This window comes from Camarhynchus parvulus, chromosome 4A (assembly GCF_901933205.1).
Source record: "Camarhynchus parvulus chromosome 4A, STF_HiC, whole genome shotgun sequence".
Taxonomy (NCBI): domain Eukaryota; kingdom Metazoa; phylum Chordata; class Aves; order Passeriformes; family Thraupidae; genus Camarhynchus; species Camarhynchus parvulus.
Window position 1 is genome coordinate 11,456,088 of NC_044600.1, and position 11,480 is coordinate 11,467,567.

The 11,480-nt window shown below is 44.2% G+C and overlaps 1 protein-coding gene across 6 annotated transcripts in view; it reads right to left on the reverse strand.

The window, feature by feature from the left end:
• ACSL4 (acyl-CoA synthetase long chain family member 4) overlaps nt 1-7,485 on the reverse strand; it is a 38,232-nt gene extending 30,747 nt beyond the window's left edge. For 3 of the 6 annotated variants that reach the window (XM_030967514.1, XM_030967513.1, XM_030967511.1), the window contains exon 1: nt 7,403-7,485. The gene's annotated coding sequence lies outside the window, so the exon portion shown is untranslated. The remainder of the gene's footprint in view (nt 1-7,402) is intronic. The other 3 variants (XM_030967512.1, XM_030967517.1, XM_030967516.1) reach the window with 3 other exon arrangements.
• Between the last annotated feature and the right edge of the window lie 3,995 nt (nt 7,486-11,480).

The following is an 11,480-nucleotide window of genomic DNA, read 5'->3' on the forward strand; positions in this document are numbered from 1 at the left end:
CAGACTCCTTGTGTTCTTACCAGCTTCCTTCAGCCCTATCTATTCAACAGGACACTGGTGTCAGTGCCCATTTAAATATGCAAAGACTCATTCTGTTGTATGTGCTACCTGCCATAAGTATGTGCAATAAAATGGTGAACTACAACACTGAGTGAAATTAGAGCAAACACTTTGTGGTACCTGCCTAACTTGACAGTAGTGAGTGCTCTTTGTATTTCACTGCATTTGAGGAACTGACAATAATCATTATTTATAATCTTCTGTTTCTCTAACTACATCCTTCTTAGTGCACTTTTTGGTTCAAGTGCACAGAAACAGACGTAATAAATTACTGTTTTGTAAATTATAACATCTCCAATCAAGACTTGTTGCCAGATAAGCAATCACTATATGAACACAAAAATGTACTTGTTTTGAGAAAGTTCTTATTTTAGCAAACACTGTGGTATAGGAGGCTTGTAATGGAGCTGAGTAAGTTCAATGTAGAAGAACCAACTCACCTGCTCAGTCTCCAAAAGTACAGCCCACTTTCAGCTTTGTCTTAAAAAACCAGCAGGAGATTCACTTTTTTTCAGACTAATCAGTGCATTTTATCCTGAACCACAAAGGACAGCTCTTATGTTATAGCAAAGCACCTCCTATAAAAAATTCAAGCACGGGAATCAACTGGTGTGCCCAGTGGGTGCTGTGGAGAACACAGAGATGGGGGAGTGAAGGACACCAGGCTTCTCCAGAGCCTACAGCATGCTCGTGGTGAGAGCTGCCTACACCGGGCAGTTTGCAGCTGGGGGCCTTCAGGTGCCACAGCAGGACATGGACAGGCTGAAAAGCAATCACGGGAAAAGCTAAAAGATAGAAACACTGCTGTACTGATGTCAGTAAAAGCCTCTGTGCAACTGAGGGACAGTGAGAATTCACTTGTATGAGGAGACTGTTAAAGCAAATTTAACACAAGTTAAGGAGACTTTTAAAGCAAACTTAACACTGTTCTTACCGTGGTACATGACAAAGATTTTCTGGCAGCTTTGAAAGAAGTGCCTTAGGGCACAGAGGTGCTCTGAAGAAATCAGTTATTTGCTTTATATTTCTTTTCTCAGAACCTGAACAGGGAAATACCAAGCAAACATGCTTATAAACTACCAACCCAGAAGAGAATTTTCTCTTTGTGGTATTACACATTCAGTATTATAACTTTTTCAGTTCCTCTCTATGCCAATGTTTTGTTTTTTTTCTGTGAGCAGGACTTCTGCAAACAAGGCCCTTAAAAAAGCTTAAGGGTGACTTACCAAGAAGGGCAGTTACACAACTATTTTAGGGGCTACTCTGACAATGAGCTGAGTAGGTGGATACAAGGGATGTATAAATTACAGCAGCGCCAAGGTGAGCAGAGACATGGCTGAAAACAAAACTATTTGGGGATGGGAGGAAATACTTCCGGAAATAAGCAGCAGCATGTGGATGCTTTGACTTCTTTGAGTCGGGATGTTTGAAGGTCAAAAATTTCAGCACAGAAATGGAAGTGTTCAAGCTCTCAGTCCCCAATAAGCCCAACCCCAGTGATGTCAAACCACATGTGGGTGTGTAGTGGGCACTGCTGACAGCACCAGAGCCCAGTCTTGCACCCACAGCACACTCAGACTGCCATGCAGCAGTCAGTAAGGACCTCAGTAATGGAACTACTGCCACTCCAGTTACTTCTCTAAAGTTACACAGCAAACACCCAAACTAGCAGCTGTATAAACTGGATACTGAACCACTGAAACTGAGCCACTGCATGTACAGAGGAAAACCTCAGTGAAGGTGGGGTGCAGGATGCACCTCTTGTAGCATATAATGTGCCAAAAATAGTGTAAAAAAAGCACCTTCCTTTCATGTTACTTCAATCTACTTCTGTCTCCTAGAATATGCCACACTTACTAAGCACAATTTAAATTTAAATGCTGGGTGAAGCACATTGCCAAGGAGAACAAAGATCAGCTATTGTACTAATACTACCTTTCCTTTAAAATAGGTTGCACTGTCTTGTAATACAGCTTAAAAAACCCAAACAAAAACCAGGTCTGCTGTACAAATCTAAGAGCACTTTTGCTAAACATAACCATTAGCTTAATGCCAAAACTTTTACATGTTGGCCAAGCTCATACTACAAAGGAAGGGGATAGGGTAAATGAGTCATTAACATACATATTACAAATAAAACATTCATTTATTCTAAGTTTAATTTTTTAAAATTACCTTAAAACAAGCATTTCTGTAACAGTCTGGGTATTGCTCACTTACAATCTTATTTTTTTGTAGTAAGGAGAGTTAGAATAGAACATAACCTCAGTGTTATTAAAATGGTAATTTAAACACCTCTTAATTAGTACAAGCTGTAAGAGAACAAGTACTGGGATGTAATGTGCTATTTTAAGTGTGTCCTTGCGATGTTAACTTGTTTCTGATTTCATAGTCTTTCAAGCACACCTAGATTATTTTTAAAATTGATACACATATTAATATTCTAACTGCCATTTAACACCTATGCTATAAAACATCAGGGTTTGGAAATAACGGCACTTTCCCTGTACACTAACAAAAGTGATGAGCAAAAATCATGCAATGAGCTGCAGTATCACTACAGCTTCAAGTAAAACAGATATGTATACAGGTCTTCTGCTTTGAGTTTTGACTTTTAAAGCTGTCATTGCCAGACCAATGAGTTTATAAGAAGAACTTCAAAAGAAATATAAACTTGTTAACCTAAAAGGAAAGTTACAAGTATGTTTTTAAAAAAAGATGCCCTACTGATGAAGCAGTAATGCACTATAGGGAATCCATAGTCACATCAATATACATGGAAGGAAATCCTACAAATCCTAGTACATTAGTTTGTGTCCTCACAGAACAACAGTGGTATTCAAGTATAACAGATTTAGGAGTCTCGGATTTAAAGCGATAACTAAGGTTCCACCTTGGATCACTTTAAATCCGAGACTCTTAATTCTGTGATAATTGGTAGATCACTTTATCTCTACCTTGGAGATAAAGATATCTCACCTTGAAGCCTGGTGAACTCCCAGATGTAAAACAGCCCTTGATTTAGTATTAACTGTACTATTAAATCCATGCAAAAATATATATTTTTTTAAATAATTTCTCAGTATCTAGGATTCCTTAAAACCACTTTACTAAGGTGAAAAGTACCCTTTGATTTCAGGGGCAAGTCCAAGTGCTTAGTTCTATCTGAAGCAAAAAAAAAAAAAAAAAATTCCTCACATCCTTCACATTACACAGCTGTTACTCCAAATGTAAAGCAAATAAACTGCACAGTGACTTTCTGAAGCAGCAGCATTTGCTCCAACCTCACATCTGTCCTAAGCAACTCATGCACTCAAACTTTAAAATTCATCCATTATACAAATTGACAATCTGGCAACATATTGGCTGAAGGAAAACACTTCCCACTCCTCCCAGTCCCATGCCCACAGTCATCTTTCCCTGCTTGTTCTGCTCCTCCATTTCCCAACACTGCCTGTGCTATTTATTTCCTTACTAAAAATTTGTTCAATGTGCCTTTGAGTTTTCTGCTATATTTGGGATCATCATAAATAACTCTCCAGACAATTGTACCATCAGGCCTCATACTCACACACTCCTTGTAAGAAAAGCTCTGCAGGCTCAAGGCCTCATCCAGCCTGGCTTTGGACATTGCCAGGGCTGGGGCATCAACAGCCCTCCTGGGCAACCTGTGGCAGCATCTCACCATCCTCACAGTAAAAAAGAAGTTGATGCCAGCCCCAGGTCAGTCCTGACCCAGAAGCTACTCTGGGCTGTGGCAGCACAGGTCAGCAGCAGCAGAGTAACCTGCACAGCAGACAGGCTCCCTATCTAGGGCAACAACAACAGCACCAAGAATTTCCACCCCCACCACTCATTCCTAACCTCTGTCTCACACACTTGGTCAGGTAAATGATGTTATGAACACCTGGCACACAATGGAAGCTGTATCTTGATTAGGAGCACACTTCATAGGCAGTACTAGGCAGGAACTGATAGCCCTGATAAGAAGTGGGGCAGGCACAGCAGAGTGCTGTTGTTTATTTACCTTCTGCGCAACCATTTCTGTTGATCCCAATGCAGATCTCACTAGGTGCTCTCTGCAGAGAAGGAAACTGAAACCACAGGTCGTACACAAAGCTGGCCACTCTGGCCAAATCTTTTTACAAACAGTGTCTTTTAGGTCATGTCCATATAAAACAAGCAAAACCAACTCACAGCTCCAGCATGTCCAGGACTAAGGCAAGGTTCTCCCCATGCACAGAGCAGTCTGACAAAAAGCCTTGGTGCAGTCAGGCTCCACAGGTGTAGGAGAAACCTGTCCCACCACCTGAGTGTGTGCCTTACCTTCAGTGCCACACAGGTCACTCCAAGAGAGTGGCCACAGAAGGACCAAGCAGCGCTGCACTCAGAGTTTGTTTGCATGTGCCTACCTACAGAGCTCAACATTTTGAAGAAACAGACAGCTTCTAGGAGTGTCAGCAGATTATAGGCAATCCTAACTTCCCTCCCCCACACTCAACCAAAAACCATCCCTATCCACTGTAAACATAGCTCTACCAGCAGAGGAGAAAAACTTTCTTAAGCCCTCTCTTCCATGCAGCTAGTCCATTCCAAATGGAAATGTGAAGGGCAGTAATCCCAGCTACAGGGAGGAGAGGAGGAGACTTTGGAACAATGATGAACACCAAAGCAGTCACTCTGCAGCTGCCCCAGAAGGCAGTAAAATTAAACAGTGTGGACAACTTTTGAGATAAGCCTTCCACAGAAAAGGCTGAAGACGTTGCACCATCTAAATAACAATCCAATCTATGAACAAACAGAAAGAAACCATAAATTCTGTTTCTCAGGAAATTGTTTTCCTCCTTCCATTCAACTTCCTTCTCTCCTGCGAAAACAAACGTCCTGAAGCACAGTAACCACGTGGTTATTTGAGTATACTATGAAATTTCCCTTAATCATTAACTCCATTTTTTTTTTAGTTTAAGCAACACCTTACTCAGAAGGCTTCTTATAAAAGAGCACTCATTCATTTGTTATGTTAACTACCCAACTCTATTTATCATTAACTTCAATATATTTTGCATGTTTACTTGGCTCAGGCTACTGTTTGGTATTTAATTTGAGTACTAACTTCATATTACAACAGCTTAATAGACTGCATCTATTTTACTAGATAGATATCATAACATCACCTGGCATATATCTGTATGCAAAGCTTTGCCTTAGTAGTTTGTTAAGAAGTGGTTTCTCTGTTTTTATAAAAGAGCTGAAGCATTACCCTTGCATTAGGAGAAGGTGTCATCTGCTGAACTCAAATTTATTACGCTGAAAGTTTATAGCTGCTGCTGTTGGATTATTCAATAAACAGCCAATGGGCAGCACCACCACTGGCAGTGCGTGTTCCAGAGGGCATTAAAGGTAACACACGAGCTAACTGTGCATGGAATCCAAACACCTAAATAATGAACACCTCCTGAAACCCCCCACCACAGCAGGGTCTGGGGGGAAATTGTCTCTTTCAAGTTTATACAATTCTGTAATTTAAGACAACAATGAAGGGGGAACTGATAAATACCAAGAACTGAGAGCTATGTTAAATATGCATTAAATAGTTTCCAAAATAACTTTTATGGGGAAATATTTAAGGCTTCTGTAGAATTGTATTAAAATTCAAACTTTGTATCCATGCACAAAGAGCAGAAGAAATAAAAATGAAACCTGTCATCCTGTCAGAGACTGCAGAACTTTGCTACCTGTGTTTTAATCGGGTGAAAAGACTGAAGACATTAAAATCTTAAACATATCTTACGGAAAAAGAAAACCCATGTCTTCAGTCATTGCAGTTAGTCTGAGATGACAAATTCTTAAGATTCAAAAAGCAGGACTTACAGAAAAAACATCGTATGTTTCTAAGGTCTATCTGCAGCTTTATTTGCTCATTTTTGCCCTTGAAATTGGCAAGGCTACAACTGCAAATTTGTCTATAATAGTAAATGACAACACACATCATATTCTTATTTTCTGCAACAATCCAAGATGCAAAGAGGACCAACAGAAGATGCAAGCAAGGACCAACTTTATCCTTAACCTGACAAGCATCTTTTACCATCATCAGAGACTTCAACTGTCCATTTACTTTCTATAAAACATTCCTCAACACCAAAGCTCTCTGTAACCTCTATCTATATTTATTGAACATCATCACTGAGACGTTTTGTACTATCACTCCTTTTTTTCCTAACATAAATGTTTAATATTTCATTTTTTACCAAATATTATATGTTATAAAGGTATATGCTACAATTATTTCATTAAGGGACTGGGCAAACAGCAGCACTGGATCAGGAGAGGTCTATGCAGCCAGGGCAGGGGAGCCAGGTACTGCACATGCACTTGCTTTTCAAATAAGTTTCAGAAATCCACAAAGGGGATGTTCTAGAACACCAAAAAGCAAAATCTAAAATATTCAGCCAGTTTCTTGCTTTCCTTTAACAGGTGCTTTTGTGACGTGGAGCAGGGAAGCATGCGCTGAGCGGTGAATCACCTCTCCTCATCAGCATCAGCCCATCTCCCGAGCCCAGCCTCCTCCCCTGCATCCAGGCGGGGGCCGGGGGGCTCCAGGGGCCGGGGGGCTCCGGGGGAAGCCAGAGCACGGCCAAAGCACCGGGCAGGGCCCAGGGAGAGGCCGGGGATGAGCTCCGGCCCGGCGCGGAGCCGGGAAGGGGCGGGCGGGGGGTCCGGCTGCCGGCGGGAGTGACCGCGCTCGGCCCCGCGGGCTGCAGGCGTGACGGGGAGCGGCGACATGCGCCAGCGCTGCCCCGGAGCTGCGGAAAAGACCCGGAGAGGAGCCGCGGCCCGGGGCGGTGCTGGGGCGGGCAGGGGCGCTTGCCGCCCGGCTTCACGGAGGACCGCCCGCCCGACCCCCCCTCGGCATTTCCAGGAGGCCTTTCCGCGCCGCCACCTGCTCCGGGCAGCGGCCGAGGCTGCTCCTGCCCGCCCGCACCGGAGCGCCGAGCCCCGGTGCATCCTCTCGGCCCAGCCCCCCGAGCCACGGCCGCGGGGACGGATCTGACCCCGGGGAACCCTGCGCCTTCCCCGGCTGACCCGGCGGCCTCCGCCCCGACGGGAGCCCCGCGGGCCCCGGGGCCGGGGGCAGCGCCAAGCCCCGCAGCCCCTCTTCGTGAGCGGGGCGACCCTCCCATCCCTCGCCGCTCCCCAGATGCTGCGGAATGGTAGCAAGGGGGGGAACCAGCTCTGCCTCGTCCCATCTCACCCCACTCTCTTCCATCCTATCCCATCCCCGCTCCATCCCATCCCATCCCATCCCATCCCTTCCCCGCTGCGCAGAGTCCGTACTCACCGTGCCTAGCCCCGGCACTGCCGGCGGAGATCACAGCGCTACCGGCGGCAGTACCGGCTGCTAAAATGGCTGAGGGCGCGGGGGAGGAGCGAGCCCCGCGCCGCCGCTGCCGAGGCCGCCCAATCCTCCCTCCCTCCCCTCGCCACCGTGACGCGCTGGGGAAGGGGCGGAGGCGGCCGCGGACCCGAGCCCGGAGACACGATCAGTGCTGCCGCCGCGTTCCGAGGTGACCCCGGGATTCGCAGGCTCGTGAGGGGGTGACACGGGACCCCGGGCTTCGGGCAGAGCTCGGTTAGCGCGGCCCTTCTGCGGGGCTTGTCACAGGCCGCGGGGCAGGCCGAGCCACGGGCACCCGGCAAAAGGCACTGCCGGAGCCCAGCCCCGACCCCCGGGGCACAGGCTCCCGCTGCAAACAGCAAGGCCGCCAGTCCGGATCTTACAGGCTGGAACAGACAGCTCAGATGTTTGTACCCTAGTTTTGGTTCTTGACAATCTGGAGACCACCAGGCCCAGTCGGAGGCCCCTTTCGTCTTTATTCAGAACACAAGGAACGGGTTTCAGCAGCGGTGCTGACGAGAGCGACTGGGATTACTCACAGCGTGGTTCAAAAAGCCAGAGGCTACAAATATCCCCATGGTTCATGCAAGTTTGCCAGATGGTTTTAGCTGTTTTGGAGTCTGAGGCTTCTTCGGAAGAGAGCTGGCGCAAAATAACTTGTTTTTGACAATGCCACTTCTTAATAGTGTGTAGGGGAAGAGGAAACATTTGGTGCTCCATCTCAGTGGAACAAAAGTCCAGCAGGATCCTCCCCCACCCCATATGGAGTGGGACAGAGTGTGAGAAAACAAAATTGGCATATATTACATAGGCATTGCTATATTGGGTAACAGCTTTGCTTCCATAAAAAACAGCACCTTGCAGGAGGCTAAAAGGTTCTGGCAACAACTGCACATGCAATGTGGATGTTATATTTAATAATTCCTAGAGAAGCAAAAAGCACATCACTTCCTTGGATAGAGGCTGAGCTGAATCACTGTGTGGGTTTTGCTCTGTTTGGACTATATGACACTTGGGGCAGTCTGTTATACTCTCACTTTGTTCTAGTTTGTTTCAAACTCCATTGTTTTTCTTAATGTCACATCATCACTAATAAGAGAACCTGGATTGCACAAGATGCCCAAAGGCATATCTGTTTCATGCAGCTTACTTTTTTGATCTAGTTTCCCTAAATACTTAGAAAAGGTTGGGCAAACCAGCTTGCCACAATTTTTTTTTCCAACTAGAACACTGACACAGCTTCTTTTCTAAATCTTTGTCATGAACAGTAAATAGGCAAGAAAATCTACTTGTAATTTATTGCAGCTATTTTGTACTTCTTACAGTATTAGATTTTGAATTAAGTGGATACAGATGTACCTTGATGTATCCTGCTGGTGGGTAAGGAAGCATGTCTTGTGCCTAAGCCAGCTAAAGCACTGGAATGACCACAGTGGATCAGAGCAATGCCTGAGGTAGAACACAATGCTGTTCTCAACAGAGCCTGGCCATCTCCTGGGAAGATGAGGACTTCTGCAAGTTTGAGACCTTTAGCTAGAAGTAGCCTGTATCTGATCTTGATAGACAATGGAAAAGAAATCCAGTTGCTTTCTTAGTCCTCTAAATTTCCAGCATCTACAGCTTGATGTCATTCCACAGTCTAACTTGGTGCTGGGTGGAAATCACTTCTGTATGTTCTGTGCCTTCTGTCTGGTATTTCCATATGATGTCCCCTGACTTTTGCATTAGTTAACCATTCTCTCTTACCTCTCTCCATGCCACTCCTTGTTTTACAGATTTCTAATACAGATTCCTTGCACTACCACCTTACTCATCTCTCTTCTAGGCTGATAAGTCTCACATTTTCCAGGTGCAGTTTCTTAGTACCTCCAACAAGTCAGAGCTTCCATCTCTGTCCTGCAGACTGCATGTCCTTGCTGCCACCTGGATTCCAGGTGCTTCAGGTTGTGCCCTTCTGCTGAGTGTAACTCTTCCCTCTCCTCTCCTTTTATGCCCTCCCTGATGGAGATCTCACCAAGCCATGGGACCACTTCATCAACTTCTTGGCCCTGGACAAGCTGGAGCCCCAATGTCTGCAGGGTTTGTGCACTCATATCCCCAGGCCAGGCACCACTGACTGACACCCAGGCCTCAGTGGTATTCTTGGGGATGCTCAACAAAATATTTTGTCTGTTTCAGAAGGATGAACATCTAGGTCAAACTAATAATTTCAGCAAAGTTGAAAACAAATTTTGGTTAATTAGAATGAAGGAAAAAATATAACCTGTCAAATATTCTGTTTCGAAAACAAAGCAGAAACGGATTTACTTGCTCTTTATAAATAAAGCTGTGGTCAACTAGTAATTCCCTGAGGATGTGTGATACTTCCAAAGGCTTTAAAACAGGAAGACAAGGAAGCCTATGGTCAGGAAGCTTACATTCACTACAAGATGTGTAAAATGTCTTTGTAAACTTTTAGAGGAGTATTTAAACAAAAATTGAAATTATCTTTGGGTAACAAAATGTCACAGTATCCTCAAAATCAAATCTGACTGAAAGGATTTTCCTTGTCTCTCGTGTTGCAACTCCTTTGTATCTTTCCAGTAAGAAACAGTCACTGGAGATCTCTGTGGGATGTGATGAGTGTAACAACACTTCCCAGACAGTGAAGTCACTCTGTACTGACGCTGATTTTCAGCCTTAACACAGAAGTCAAAAGAAGAGAAAGGGATCTTGAGGAGAGGCTGAAGCCAAGGCCTCTGGTTTTCACCCAGGATTCAGTGCAAGCTTGCAAAGAGTAAAGAGCTTCTCACCTCATTCCTGATATCAGCAAAAGGATTGCATCATCTTAGCACTTCTAATCTAAGTAATAAATCAATATCTGGAGCCTTGTGGGTTGTTTATTTATATTAGGAGAAGTGACTGATGAAATCAACTATTTCCTAAATACAATCCTGTTTGTCTTCACAGACTGTACAGTTAGAATCAAAACAACAGAAAACAAAATTTGTACACAAACCTGGCCATTTTGGAGCAAGCTTAGAAAAGTTGCCTGAGTTTCATCTCAGGCTGGTGAAGTTTTAGTGTGCCTCGTTTTTCACCCTGGACCTCCACATGAATTCTGCCCATCAAGAGTAATAGACTTTTGTTCACTCCAGACCTTTTTAAACTGACTCTTGTGTTTTAAAAGAAGGCAAAACCAACATAGCAGTCAGTCATATACATTTGATGACACAAAGGCTTACTGATATCTCCAAGTAAGTGCACTCCATGGGGGAATTTCCAGTAGGGGAACTGAAGGATGGCTGTGAATAAAAGGCAGCATTTTAAGAGAAGGGGCTGCTACCAAACATATGAATTGTTTTGGTTTTTGATGGTTTTTGTTCAAGCTAGTTCCATTCCTCCCTTAGTCTTATATAGGAAACCAGATTTAAAAATTATCTGCAAATCTGTTTATAATGGTTGTTAAAGATTAACAATTTGCTGTATTTTTATAGGAAAAACAAAAAACTCTTTATTGCATCTCCAACCATAATACTGGGCCTTCGGGGGAAGGAGCAGGAGGAACATAGAAATAAAGTCTGAGAGGTTCTCTGAACAAAAAACCTGCAGTCAGTTTTTTTCCCCCTCATGTACCCAAATATGACTTTGAGTCATTGTGCAGAAAAATGAGCAGCAGCTTGGAAGCACTGAACAAACACTTGCATTACATAATTAAATAATTGGTTTAAGCCCTAGTCCATGCGTGAAACAGAAACACGTACCTGCTTGCAGACATAGCTTTTGTATTTTGGAAAACCATCAGCTTCATTACCTGCTGAGATATGTGCAGAGGTTAGAGCTACTTTGCTTTCCAGAAGTAATTCCTGACAGTAACACTCTGTTTTGGCTTCAAGACACCAGAGCAATGACAGCACACATGTTCTGGTTTTCTCTTTTCCCTGATTCTTTCCTCCAAGTGGGCACCTGGTTATTTACTATCTTGGATCAAATCAGCACTCACAGGCAGTTCCATTTGTTGGGTCACACTACACAAAGGCAA